The sequence below is a fragment of the Netta rufina genome, assembly GCF_964035555.1.
Source record: "Netta rufina genome assembly, chromosome: 13".
Taxonomy (NCBI): Eukaryota; Metazoa; Chordata; class Aves; order Anseriformes; family Anatidae; genus Netta; species Netta rufina.
In genome coordinates, this window is record NC_140136.1 from 5,815,044 (window position 1) to 5,828,264 (window position 13,221).

Genomic DNA, 13,221 nt, shown 5'->3' on the forward strand with positions numbered 1-13,221 from the left:
ATGAAGGGAGGCTGCTCCCTTGACCTATTTTTCACCAACTTCTTCCCCTTTGACCTCTGAATCTGAATTTCCCTTATCAAATCATCGTCTGATTTCCTATGACTGTTCTTGCTTTCCCCAGCCCCCACAGTTGCTCTGGTGTTTGTTGTTCCCATGACCTCGCTCTTCAGCTGTCTTATTTTATGTGCTCGTTTGACAGTCAGTCTTTCTTTCTTCCTAAAGCATCCATAGCTCCTTGCTCTCTGGTAATCTCTCTCCTTCTCCAGTTGTTCTTCCAGCAGCACCACTGGTGTTCCCAGTGACCTCGGGCTCCTTTGCCATCTGCTCAAACCCCCACCCACCAGTTATGTCCCAAGCCTTCATCCTGGCCTTATCCCTACTTTATGCTTTCTCCACATTAAGGAGATGTAGGTTTCAGATGTACCTAACATGCCTATTCCTGCTTGTCTTGTTCCTTGTTTCCTTCTGCGCTCCTGTTTTCCTCTTTGAATTCCTTGCTCTGCCTCTGCCATCTCCGTCATTGTTCCTGGTTCCTCCTTTTTGCCTCCACCCTTGAAATAATTTAAATAACTCCACTTTTTGCTATGGTCTCAATCCAGATGTGACTATAATCTGGTGTTTCAAAAAGAGGCACACACAAAAGTTTGGTTAGTTATATGCTTAGAGTAAGGTTTAATGATGTGGGATCCTTTCTCACCCCCACAAGGGCAATAAATGAGTCACGAAGTTAAATATACTATGCTTGCATAGTTATTCATCCTACACTTGGGGAAGTATAGGTTCTGTGCTGAATTCATCTGTGGCAGTTGTCTCAGTGATGGCTCAGGTTGACTGCTACAGAAAACCATGTAGTTTTTAATGTTCTTAAAAAACTCACCTTGCATTTCACCAGCAATTCCCTTTGAATGTATGGGAGAATTTTGAGGTCTGAATTTATGGGAAGGGGCATAAAAATAAAAATGAGGATCTGCACATTGTCTTCTTGGGTGGAATTTATCCTAATCTTTTCAACTCTTTATAGCCATGTTTCAGTATAAACCCTGACATACAGCTCAACTTTTCCCTGCATACACCTTTGATTGCTCTGTATTCTCTGGTTTGGACATACAGGGGTGTGAGTATTGCCAAGTTAGGCAAAATTCCAGTTGGTGTATAAGATGCTGTGTTTTTCAGGCGGCTGAAATAGTGGGACATAAATCTGAAATACAGACTATGATATTTCCAGTGATTTAAGGATATGGAGTGAATCAGATCAGTCACAGCTCTGATTTTGGTGGAATGTGCAGGAATATATCTTCTCACCCTGGCTGTGATCAGTCTTTATCACCCATACCTCCACCTGAGCTGTGGACAATCGACTGCATCTGTTTCTACTTTACTAATTTGATCTACCTAGGGAAACTACTCTTGCAGGAACTTTAAAGATGAAAAATAGCACCAATTGTATTCTCTAATACAATTGATCTCTAAGCACCCATGTGTAGGTTTCTGATTCTGTACAGTCCTACTGCTGACCCGGTAAGAAGGGATTTTATAATGATCTGAAAGCCTTCTTTCCAAGGACTGTGCATAAACACACTGCAAAAGCATGTGTGTAGGCAAATACACCCAAACTGTCAGAATAAATAAGATTAAATATATGAAGGTCCAAAAATTTACCCATTTGTGCAACAATAGGCAAATAAACATAGCAAAACCTCTTTTGGGTTTTTGTCTTTTCTGTTTTCATGCACCAGGCTGTGTAACATTGGTTGCACTTGGAAATGAAGTCGAATTCACTTTTCTGCTACTGCACCCACAGCAAAAGTATTGGGAAGTAGCTGAAATATTTAAAAGAAAACAACGGTTGTGTTCATGTATTTTCTTTTAACACAGAGTAAAAGAGATGATATTTTAAAATTAACCAAAACCAGATACTTTTTCATGCCATTGGAAAGTCCCCTCTTGAACTCACTGGTGTGTTAGCAAACCCTCAGCCAGGGATAGTTAGAAGGGTTTGTATTACACTAATAAAGCTTATAATTTAGGATTTTAACAAGGACAGAAACATTGCAGTTTTATTTAGGAAGCTAGTGTCTGGTTAGGTCCTGAGGAAATGCCTGTATGAGTAGGTTACTCCACCAACTCAGTGCAGCAGGTATTTTTCAACTTGCTCCAGAAAAGGTGGGAGGATATAGTTACTGATGAAGACAGGATACCAGACAAGATGGAGCATTGGCTTGATTCCATATGATAATTTCAGCTTAATTGTTTTGCCTTTAGGCTGCTGTATCTGATTAGACCAGTCTCTAGCTGATCCAAGGTTAAGAGAATGCAAAACCACTGTACGGTTGTGCTAAACACAATGCAGCCAGACCAAATAATCTGGGTCAGTTATACATGCAGATCTACAGATACAGGCACACATGCAGTTTTGCATAGGAACATAACATACAGTAGCTCCAAATTTGGGAGGGGAATTAGCAATTTGCTGAGATAAAAGTTGTGGCCTCTACAGTAGGCTGTGTAATCATATAAATAAATATAAAAGTCCATTTTCGAGCAACGTTCTTTTAATACTAATTGGATGCAAAAATCTTATCACATTAGTAACCTTCATACCTTTATAATAAGTCTTTTATTGTATTAGCCAGCTTGGTTTTCACTAATATGACACGAAAGACTTGCTAATATATTAGGAAAGTCACTAACACTATTAATTTACTAGATAAATTACTTCTCTATCTTGGAACTTTAAATGAAATGGAATTCACTAATCCTAATTGGTTTGCCTTCTACCAGAATTATTTCCCATTAGTTCAGCATGTTTTCTTTTTTCATACTTGAACAGAAGAGATTTCTTAAACTCAAAGCCTTGGGGTACAGTATATGGGTTTATTAATTATCAGGTATTCATTCAAGGGGGTTAATTAAGCAATAACTTTCCATTGACTGGAATATACAAAGGAATAAAAGGCTTGACTTGTCCTGCTGATTAAAGCACTGAGGCCATTGTGTCATCATTTTGTTCCACTTGGTTGTGGGGGAATAAAGATTTTTCCACTATATAACATAATTGGCAGAGAGCTCAGAGACCCCATTCCTTGTGTACAGGAACTTTGTTGTTTTGTTGATTTTTGCCCTTTTTTTCACCCCGTCTCTGCATGGCAGTGAGCGCTGTGACCTTTCCTCGTGGCTATGGACCTCGGTGCTGTGACCATGTTTTGCCACCTGGACTTGAGAACTGCAATGCAGCAAAGGGAGCTGAATGCATGGGGAAACAAGGAGCTGGTGCTGAACGCAAGCAGCCTGCTGAGTAAGCAGGGTATCTTGCTGTAAGCACATGACACCGATGCTGAGGAATCGGTACTTGGCTGCGTATTGGCTTCTAGGCAGGGTTTATGGTGTTGGCTTTGACGTTTGGGCCTAATTCAAACCTCTTTGGAATCAGTGGAAAGACTCGCCATGTACTTCAATTGATTTTGGACCGGGCCCAGAAATCTCTGAATAGCTTGTCTATGTGAGAGACACCCTCTCTTCTCAGGGGATATTGCCTCATCTTTTGAGAGGAGCAGCTTGTCAGCTAGAACATCTTTTCTGTGAAAGGGAGCGCGCTGCTCTCAAGTGAGGACTTGAGCCTCTTGCGAGGGCTACTTCACTCTGTGGCTCGTCCTGCAGGGACTTGACTCTTCTGGCTTTCAGGGCGTACCTCTGAGAAGTGGATCCTCCGAGGGCATGAATTAATATATTAGAATAGGTGGACAAGAAAGGGGGTTTTCCTAGAGCTTTCCTAGGTCTGACTGAACTCCGTTTCCTCTAACAGCCTCCCTGGGGCCGTGGCAATCTGTTTTAATTAGAGCAGCCTCCGAGCATCTCTCGATTATGCTGAGGAATGGGGCTTCGTGGAGAATTTAGCTGACCCAAGCTGTAGGAGCGCGAAGGCCGTCATTGCGCAGGCCTCCCACGTACCCTCATTTGCACTCTGTAAGTCTTCAGCCCGAGCCAGCTCTCTGCTGTCCAGGCTCTGGAATCCGTTTATAAAAGAAGCTTGTGGTTGTGTCTGTTTGTTGGTAAACGCATATTATACGCGAGCTGGAGCTGGCTGGCTGGCTGAAACTGCAGCTCGCAATCAGCCGTGCATCACTGAGTCAGCGCATCCCGAAGCCTTAGCACATCTCTGCCCAGGGGAAGCGGGGCTCGGTCCACACCACACCCAGGAAGGTGGGGCCTCCGTGTACCAGCGCAGGAGCCCACTCATCCCAGCCAGAGGAGGAGAAGGAGGTGGAGCTGCTAGCCGAAGAAGTGTGTGATATTAGAGCCAGTGCTGAGTTTATTCTCCCAACAAGCGTTAGCATGCTTTTCTCATTTGATTGTTTTGGTGATTGTGGTAAAGTGCAGATGTTATGCAATGGTGGGACTGGTAACACTGGCCACTGCCAACTATAGTGCCAGGAATCATTTATAAGCTTCCCAGCAATGAGCTCTGTCAGCACATGCTTCACCTCCTGTAACCATTGCAGGCACCACCAGTGAGCCAAGCCATGTAGTGGGGGAGATGTTCCCTACATCAGGGAGGGCCACGCCAGTCCTCCGGAAAAAGGGTTCCTTACCCCCTTGAAACAGCCTTCCTTTGGCCACCCCATCCTCTTTCAACTCAACTCATGCAAACTAGCTCTGCAGCTCAGCCAGAGGAGTTGAAGTGCCAGCATCACCTAACCAAGTGGGACGTTTTGGTAAAATGAAAAGATTTCAAAATCTCAACAAGAAAGGCTGTAAGATTGCCTTGAGTATTTGAAATAATGTATGTAAGCATATATCTAGGTATACCTGTATAACTACACGAGCCAAGTGACTTGCTTTGGCTTGCTTATCATTCTAAGACATAAAACAGGTAATCTAGCTTTATTTGACACCTACGATAATCATCCAAGAAAATGAGAGGCTCTGTAATGGAGGTCTATAAACAGGTCTTGCAGGTCATTCACACAAGTTGGCTGTGTGCGACAGGGCTCTATGGAAACCTGGCTGTAAACACGGGCTTGGATCAAGAGCTTCTCCACTGACAGAAAAGACAAAAACTAAAGCTGTGCAAAACTGAGTAAGTCTCAGAAAATGATTCACCCTGTTAATTAATTTTCCATTTTGGTTCATGGAATGCCCTTAGGTGGCTGCAGTGGGCTCGGATTTCTTTCTGGGCAGAGTTCACCTATGCACAAGGACTGGGAAGCACTCCTCTCCCACCCTCCACACTCTGAGGAGCCATGGCAGAATCCTTTAAGGGAATATTTTCCTTTACCCAAATCATTCTGAATCATCCTAATTTCTTAAGGCGCAGTCACATGTGGCTCAGAGGCTAATTTAATCGCCGCCACAGCGGGATGCTGGGAAGCCTGTCCCCTTGCCTTGTTAAGCAATGTCCCATTCGGTTCTCATCGAAATGTCCCCAACTGCAAATTTCTCTCATGACAGCCACCAGCAAAAGCAGCTGCATGTGTGAGCAGTCCTTTTGCAGAGGGTGCAGTGTTTTCTGGGTTCGTTTCAGAGTTGTCTTTGTGCTAGAGCTCTTCATTTACTGTTGGAATCAAGAACTCTTAAACAAGGCAGAGCCGGTGAGCAGAATCTGGCAAGCATTCCCTGAACGTGCAGAATTCAAACGCCTTTGCTCTGCCATCTCGTACCAGTACAGCTGGAGCAAACTCATGCTGCAACGTGAACGCTCACACACTGGTTTTATGTAAAGTTTGTGTGGTCATTGAAGTTCAGTAAAAACAGTTTGCTTGCTTGCTTTTGAGTAATAACAAATGGAGAGCTTTGCTCCAGCCGTTTCATTCCATGATTTACAGCTACATCCTTAGGCACAGTTTTCCCACTGAAATGCTTTACTCTGATCAGGAGACAGCATGAAAGGAGTGGAAAGAGTCCCCATGTCATGCCCCAGGCCCTGACATGGGAGGGGATAGGCAATTCTGTGCCTTATCTCTCCCAGCTCTCCCCCTACAATATACTTGGAGAAATGACTAAGCTGGGGAGAGGAGCTGGAGCAATATGAAGTAGGTGTGTAGGAGGTTGCCAGTGGGGTTGTTCCAGCTTCTGCTGGGAGTCACCTTGACCCGGCATTACAAAGGAAATGTAAAACTAAATTTCTTCTTTCCATTCCTTCCCCACAAACTGCATAGCATAAAATGTATCACTTTCTTATTTTCAAATAGCATTTCTGTATGCATTATTAATGTAACTAAAACCCAAACCTTCAATTTATCATTCCCTGGACACTCACACTTAGAAACATGTGTTATATCATTGTCTGTTTAGCGATGGTGTTAAGTTCTAGCTGGAAAAGAGACGCATGGTGCTGGGAACTGTATCTTTCCCAAAGGGAACACCAAAGTCTTACTTTTTTTCAGGACTGCAGAGTGCAAGCATCTCCCCAAGCTCTGGTTGTAGGGGAACAGCAGGGTAATGAGAGGCCATGGTCCATTTTACTCTATCCCACCAGGCAGGAGCTAGAATTTGGCTGCCTCTGCCATTGTGCCTTCATTAATCAGTGATTTGACTGTTTTCCACCTTCCAGTGTTTCCCTGATAAACATCAGTTTAAAACCCAAACCTGTAGCCCACTAATAAATCATGGTTATTTTGGTCTATCAAGATTTCATCTGGCTCAGCCTTAACTTTCCCCTGCCCTGAGGAAGACTTATATTAGGGTGCTCCATAAGGTGCCAGAAACAGAAGAAGGTTTATGTAGCTGGGGGTTTTTAGCAAAACCACCAGAAACCCTAAAGCGCCCAAGAAAAGTTGCCAGTGGAAGAATGTGTTCTCCTAGTCGGATTGGCAGAAAAAAATATAGACACCTCAAAAAAGCCCAGCGGGGCAGCAGTTTGGGCCCAGTGAGATTGTAAAGTGGTTTCCATCAGAGCCATATGAAGCTGATAAAGGTATTTCCTCTGATTTTAAAGGCTCAGGTGTCGCGGCCACTTTGGGGCGTGGATGGAGATGGGAGCTTCTTGGATCTTTGTTTCCTCCTTGCCAGGTGGGAAAATCCATTGTGGAAGGCTGAAGGATGAGAGCCGGCTGGTGTTAGCACGCACACCTTCTGGAGGCCTATGCCTTCAGGCAGGAATTAGACAAGATAGTTGAGTTGAAGCTGCAAGAATTGCTCCTGAAACACCCTGGTGGAGCGTAAGATTTCCTTGCTAATGCCTAGCACCTGCACTCTGCCGTGTCTGGGAGAAGCCGGCTGCTTAACTCTGGGTACTGTCAGCGAAGGCCAAGATTTTGACTCCTGTAATTAGTAGCTAACGTCAGGACTTTGGTGTGCCAGGCAGCAAAGGGGTCCCTTCTCTAAACATCTGCCCCTAGAGCCCCGCTAGGAGGAGAAAAATATGAGCAGAGGGGATTAAAGTGACAGCCCCCGTGATCTGGCATATGTCACTGCCTCCAAGGCTGATTTAACTGGGCAGCAGGTACAGGAGACAAATATTCACCAGAGGAGCTGGAGAAAATGGAGGCAAGTCAAAATGAGATAAAACCTATTAGAGAGAGTGTTTTACAGTGCAATTCCTTCAGGGGCTGGGAAGGAAGGAGAAAGCTCACCATAAATGGAAAATGGCTTGAACTGTAATTAATTCACCTTGTCCCAGCTTTTTACCACATTTCTACTGTATTTCCATGCAAGAGAAAAAAATGCACCAAAACTCATATGTTTGGTATTTTGTAAGTTCACAACAGTAGTATTAGGTTGTATATTTGTTGTATGTATGAAAGTGCTTCGGATGGTCTTGAACTTAAGCTCCATATGAAATAATCAACCTTGACTGAAAGAGCATTTATTGGAAAGGAGAACAGATGCTGCTGCTGTTTGAACTGCCTGACTCCTGCAAATTAACAGCGTAAAGTAGAGGTTTTCTTGGAAATCTTGCCTAAGCACCACTGCTTGCCCTTAGCCACGTGGGTGTCAGAAACGGTGGAGGCAACTATCCTCCCAAAGCTGCTGGTCACACAAAGACAATCTGTGATGAGATTCTCTTTGGCTCACACCTTGCCAAAAAGAGGCTGGGAAATCAGGCTCTGTTCAACATTTCTAGCACAAGCTGTAGTAGATTCCAGCTTTCCTGTGAGGGTTCTGCAGGTAAATGTAAGCCTGTACCACATGTATTTTTTGCCTCTCACAGTGGTGTCAGGGACTGCAGAAACACCGTAAGGTTTCATGGGTCTGGAACCAGAATTCACGTAATGACTTTTGCTATTTAGAACTGAAGCAGATAAAAATGACAGGATTCCAGTGAAGGTCTTGGCTGTCCCCAGGTTCAAGGATGCTTGATCGGGGGTGGGATGCTGATAGGAAATCAAGGCTAAAGTTTGTACTTCCCCTTTTGTTATTGTTGAATATACAGAAAAAAAAAAAAAAGAAAAAAAAAGAAAAAAAAATAATAAAAAAGAAATATATGGAAAGAAACAAAGTATATACACTTCTGCAGCCTAAGAGCTGGTTGCAATACTGCATGCTTTTATGTAGAACCCAATAAAATGCATTTGCAAACATAATTACAGATCCAGCAGTGTTCTCTGCTAATGGATTATATAAAGCATGTTATGAAATGCATTCATATCAGGTTCTTGGCAAATTTTACTACCTACTCTAACCAAGGGTTATAAAACCAATTATGGGTATATAGAAATTACTGACACAATGTATGCACCCCTTAAATAAAACACTTTTTTGGATAGTTGTAAAACGTACTGTAGAGGGTGGGGGAGTTACTTGGAGCATGCTGGAGGTACCAGTGCTGAAGAGGAAGGAGTTTTGGGGGAAAACGTGGTGATAAATGGCTCTTCAATGCATAGCGGTTGACAGTTGGCTCAAGGCTTATAGGTTGATCCAGTTGTCCTTATGTGCCATGGTGTTTTGTCCTGTTTTGTCACGCTGTAAATTCCCACCAAACTATGTAGGACTTCACTCGGCTAGGTGACAAATGAAAAAAATTAAGATCCTAGTCCTGAATTCACATCAAGCGTTTATGATGTTGCTTCACTTTGCTGGATTCCCACCTGAAGGCTTTATCCAAAACCCTTTCAGCTGAGTGGAAATTTACTATTGAATTGGACTATCTCTGGATAAAGTCTTGGCTTAATTTTGTCAGATTAGTTCTTTAGGGCAGAAGGGATGTTATTCTGAGTTATTAGGTTATGAATGTTGCTGTGTCATGAGGAAAACAAATGGATTTCTTGTTCTACTTCCTCATCACAAACAACAACCTCTAGTAAAAGATAAGCAGAACCAGTACAGATAAAAAGGAAGCCCCTTTCCTTTTCTCACTGCAGTGAACCTTTACCCAAACTCTCTTTTTTGTATGGTTCCTGTTGTTGTTCATATATTTCCTATTTCTGCCTAGGTCTGGAAGCATAGTCACAACCACACAAGTTCCTGTCATCTTGTTTGTTTCTTCAGAAAAATCTTCTCCAGCCCAGGTTTTCTATAACTGTATGTTTGAGTGGTTTGTGAAAGCAGGCTATGCACAAACCATGGTTACTGCTTCTAGGAACGACACGCTCACCTTAAGCACGCAGTTGCAGAAACATGTCCCTCAAATATATCAGATAAAACTTGTTAGTGAATAAAGTACACTTGATTGCATGCCCAAAGCCCAGCTCTCTAGATCGAGGGACCTGACTGCAATTGAGTGAGTTGCCCTTTCAAGCTGTTTTCCTGCATATTTTTCCTATCAAAGCTAAGTAGGAGAGGATGGTATATAGCCACTCTTATGCAGACATGAGATTGAGACACATGCTTAAACACAGCAACTCAGATTTATTTCCTTAAGAGCATCTACACTGATAATTTGCAAGTACATCTTTCCTCCAAGGACCGCAAAGCACTTTGCAAATGTTGTTGGAGGCTCACAGTGTTCTTGCACTTGGGTAAACTTGATCTTAGAGAGGTTAAGTGATTTACTCAAGGTTGCCCAGTAAATCAGAGGTAGAGGTAGGAAGTGAAACAGGATCATGACTGCAAATGACATCCTTTAACCTTCGGAGGTGCTACTGTGTGTAAATAAAGGCCTGACCTTGCTAGCCTTACTCATGTGAGCAGTCTCTGAATTAATGGAACAACTTGCATGAGAAAAGGGCTGCAATGTCGGCCTCTTTAGGCCTTTCTTCCCGAAGTGCTTAATATTTCCCAAGAGGTGCTGTTGGCTTCACCTCATACCAAAGCGTCTTATAGCAACAACGACAACAGCAACAGAAATCTGTTTCATGTTTTCCCCCTAGTACGCTAAAGTCAAGATCCAACGCAAGAGCCCTCAGTCTGGGTAGGCGCTAAGCCAATGGGACCTGGAGACACTTGGCATTTCTTGGAAGTAGGCTCTGACTTCCGCGCTTTTCTCCTTCATGGGGAAAGGAGAGATTTTGTGTCACGATATGGACCTAGAGATTCCTCAGCTGGTAAAAAAATAAATAAAAATGTGGTCCGTATTTCTTCTCAGCAAAAGCTTGGCTCTCCCCCAGCTTCAGCAATCACAGAGACTAATATGTAAGAAAGACCACATTAAAAATATGATGTAAAAATATGTCTTTAATAAAGGGAAAGGAGAATTCTAAAACCCTTTCTTCTTTCTCTGCAGAAAAAGGGTTCCTAGCTACAAGCCACTTTTTGCCTATTTAAATCTGTGTGCTTCTTATTCCTCTTTAGTGGGTTTCAAATGAATGAAGAGGTAGATGAGAGAACGACACCAGGAGTAAATTAGGTGATTTATATAAATGCAAAATAATGAGAAGATTTCAATGTTAACGTATGCGGCAGAGATTTCTCCTGCAAGAAAGAAATGATGGAACCTACAGCATCTGAAGAGAAATCAGCTGAGTGAACTCCACCGCCTGCTCCAGCGTGCAGAGATGTGAAACTGCCACATACAGTGAAAGTGGAAGCGACTACTGAAACCTGCAAAAGCAACAATTCCCTGAAGCTTGAACTTCTGCGATAAAGGGAAAGAGATCATTAACTGCGAGCGGGGATAGCTCGCGGAGGAGGAAAAAAAAACACCCTTTAACTCTGGAGTTTTTTAAAGTGCCCTTGTTTGTTTTCTTGGCAGGGGAACGGAGCATTTGGCACCCATCCTTGGAAGGTGGCCCGGCTGTAAAAATGCTGGGGTTGGCCCTTTCCATGCTGTTGCTAAGCCGATGGCCCAATAGCCGGCTGGGGCCCTCCAAACCCCACCCCGCACTCCGGCCGGATCCAGGCTGTATTAAAAGCCTCTCTTCTCCCACTTGCTAATAATAATAATTTTTTTTTTTTTTTTTTTTTAAGCCAAAGAAGTGCCGAGTTTATGCAAGCAAAACCGACTCGGCTCATGCCAAGAGGAGCTGGAGAGCAGCAGCCCGTGCCCCACGCCTGCTCCGCGGAGCCCCGCGGGGATGGGGCTGCGGTGCCCGGCTCCTGTCTGACTCGTTCTGCTCCCCTCCTGCTCCCTGCCTGCACAGCCGCAAGGTATAGGGCAGAACTGAAGGCTTTTTTTTTTTTTTTTCTTCCCCCCACTCCCTTTTTCTTTTTTAATAACTTTATCAACTCTGAACCCCAGGATGATTTGTGCGTTTTACTCTCCCTGAGCTTTTACTCGGTTAGAATTTGGATACTTTCCACTTCTTGGTTAAAAAACTCTCTTTTTCCCCCTTTTTTATTTATTTCTTTTTTTTTTTCTTTTCTTTTTTCTTTTTTTTTTTTTTTTTCCCTTGGTTGTTAGTGGTTTTGCATGAAAGGGCATTGTTAACTCTTTCACAGTCTGTTTGGAAAAGGGCTCTCTTGGCTCAGCTGTTACAGGCGTTTCTGGAAGAGTGAAATAAAGTGCTGGGTTTCAAAAACATAGGCTGAAAAGAAGAGCAGTGATGGAAAAGATTTAAATTGAAATTGCCACTGTAGGAAAAGCAGAGTTAGGAGAGCAGAGTTCCTATTATTTATTTACAAGAGCCCTGCAAGTGCTGTACTAGATGAGGCCTCTCCGAGCTGATGCTCAGTAGATGCCCTGCAAGGGCAGCTGTACCGGGTGCCCCGTTTCGATGGGCACCCCTCCCTGTCTCAGTGCATGCACAGAGCATTGCTTTTGCATGCACAATGGGGAATGCATGCTTTTCTGCTGCCTAACTATAAACAAAGCCAAAGGTGCATCTTTCTACTGAGGATAGCTTAAGTGTGGTGCCTGTGGGAGACCAGGAGGTCCCTGACATGGCGGGGACTCACAAAACACACGGGAAGAGCTGGGGAAATTTTCACTGGGAGTCGTGAAAAGTGGAGGATTAATTTTCCCTTTTGTCCATGGAGATAAGAGGCTGGGAAGTTGGCATCTGTCATTTAAAAGCCTTTTTCCTCTTCATCAACAGTTGCAGCTGCAGAAAGTGGGTCCAGCCCGGCTGCCGCGGGAGGCTGAGCTGCGCGCATGTGTGCGCTCGCAATGCCGGGAAGAGCTCGCCCAGCTGAAGTCCTTGAGCTTTGAGTGAATGCTAGAAACTGAGATGACTTAAATATTTGGCAGCGGCTAGGATAAGTTATCTTTTTTTCTTTTAAAAAATAACATGTTATGCAATCAGGTTTTATTATATTTATGGGTATTTATTCTTTCTGTAGATGATAAAATAATCTCGGTGGAACCAATAGGAATGTAAATTTAAAATTTCAGGCTATTGGCGAATTAAATGACACAACATTTCTTGCAAAAGTTCTACAAGCACATAAAAAAAACCCTTCCTATATTTGCACATCCTGTGGTAATTAGCACATGAATATTTTCCATTTTTAGTCTTTGAAAAAATACTTTTAGAGTGGTTGAAACAAGTGCATATTTTTCCAGCATCCTCCACTGCCTTTTTGTATGATTGCTGCTCTTAAATACTTGTATGCACGGTTGTATGCATGTTTGTTGTGCCTGTTAGTTCAGTTTTGTAGAACAAATGGAGAAAACTAAAATATGGATTTTTAACCACTACAATGTTCCCTGCAGATAGGGCTTTTTGTACTGCCATAGAAATGCAGCAGCTCTGAGGAAGAACACAGCATGTAATTCTACATACATCACAGCCCTTTTTTATTACTCTCACCACATCAGCTGAATGGAGAATTATAAAAACTATGTCCCCGATTCTGTAAAGATTTTAAAAAGAGGCTTAACTTTGGACATACAGGTAACTTCAAAGGGAATTAAGTGCAAAAATAAGATGTGAGTGGTTCATGACAGGCAGATGCATTAGAGAGAAT